The following is a 1209-nucleotide window of genomic DNA, read 5'->3' as shown; positions in this document are numbered from 1 at the left end:
GATAACGTTCTTTCCTCATTCTTCAATTTTAGAGAACATGAACTCATCCCAGGTACCTATCAGGTCAGGAGCTTCATTTTTCCCCCTATATCAGGGCCACGCGTGGTGGTGTGCAAATGTAATCCTAGCCACTCAGGAGGCTGAGGCAGGAGGATCACCTTCTTTTCAGTCAGTGAGATTAGCCCCCAGGTGTGGGGATGGGTCTTGACTTCTTTAATTTATGATGTTAAACTTGCCCATCCTACCACTGCCTCTCCTCGGTTCCAGGAGGACCACCCCAGCCCCCTCCGAGCACTGGCTAATAAAATGCTCGCTGGTGGAGGTGGGGGCCTTTTGTTCCTAGAGCGCCGGGTGGTCCCGGATCCTTGCTATGCGCCTCTCTACTTTTGTCTCTTGCTCTTTCTTTGCTTCCCTGCCCTGCACTGTCACCCCAGCAGGAGACTGGAGCCCACAGCGGGGTCTCCCATTCCTGGCACGGTGGGAAGGGTCCTTCACAGGAGGGAGACACCATTTCAAAATACAGCAGGAGGCGGCCCTGCAGGGTGGGGAAGTGGCCCTGCGGCTCCTTTTCTCTCCAGGATCTGGAGCCACAGCCTTTCTCCCAGGGGTCCAAAGTCACTGGTCACAGAGCAGGAGTCCAGGCGGGACTGAGGGAAGCCCTAAGTACGCTGGAAGCCTGGCGTCGATCATTGACAGCGCTGTCCGCCGAGAGAAAACAAAACAACGCAAGCATCAGGCAGCCAGGCGCGGTGATGACTCACGGGGGAGAAACTCCCAACCCGTCCGAAGTTCAGTTCGACTTCCTGTTCCCTAAATCGAAGAACGCACTCGAGGAACCATGGAGGCTAAGAGCAGAATATACTGATTTACTCGAGATAGGAAGTGCCTGAAAGCGACAGAGGGGGACCTAAGTGAGTTGCCCAGGATCCTGCCCTTGCTAGGGATTTTTATAGAGCAAACCATGAGGTAGGGTGGGTGGGAAACATGGAACTTGCAAGGTGGGCATGAGGTGGGACAAAAGTGTGGTCAACCAGGAGGATTATGAGCATAATTATTAATGCAAAATTGATAAATCAGAATCAAATGGGGAAATGAGTCATGTAGCAGGTGGGCAGGAGCGCCACGGGGGCTCTTCCTGGCTGCCGAAGGTGCTCCACAGCTATTTAGAATATCAATCGCTGTTGTTTATCCTTAGGGAAAGTATGCGGG

The sequence above is a fragment of the Octodon degus genome, unplaced genomic scaffold, assembly GCF_000260255.1.
Source record: "Octodon degus isolate 3935 unplaced genomic scaffold, OctDeg1.0 scaffold00047, whole genome shotgun sequence".
Taxonomy (NCBI): domain Eukaryota; kingdom Metazoa; phylum Chordata; class Mammalia; order Rodentia; family Octodontidae; genus Octodon; species Octodon degus.
This window is presented reverse-complemented; position numbering follows the sequence as displayed.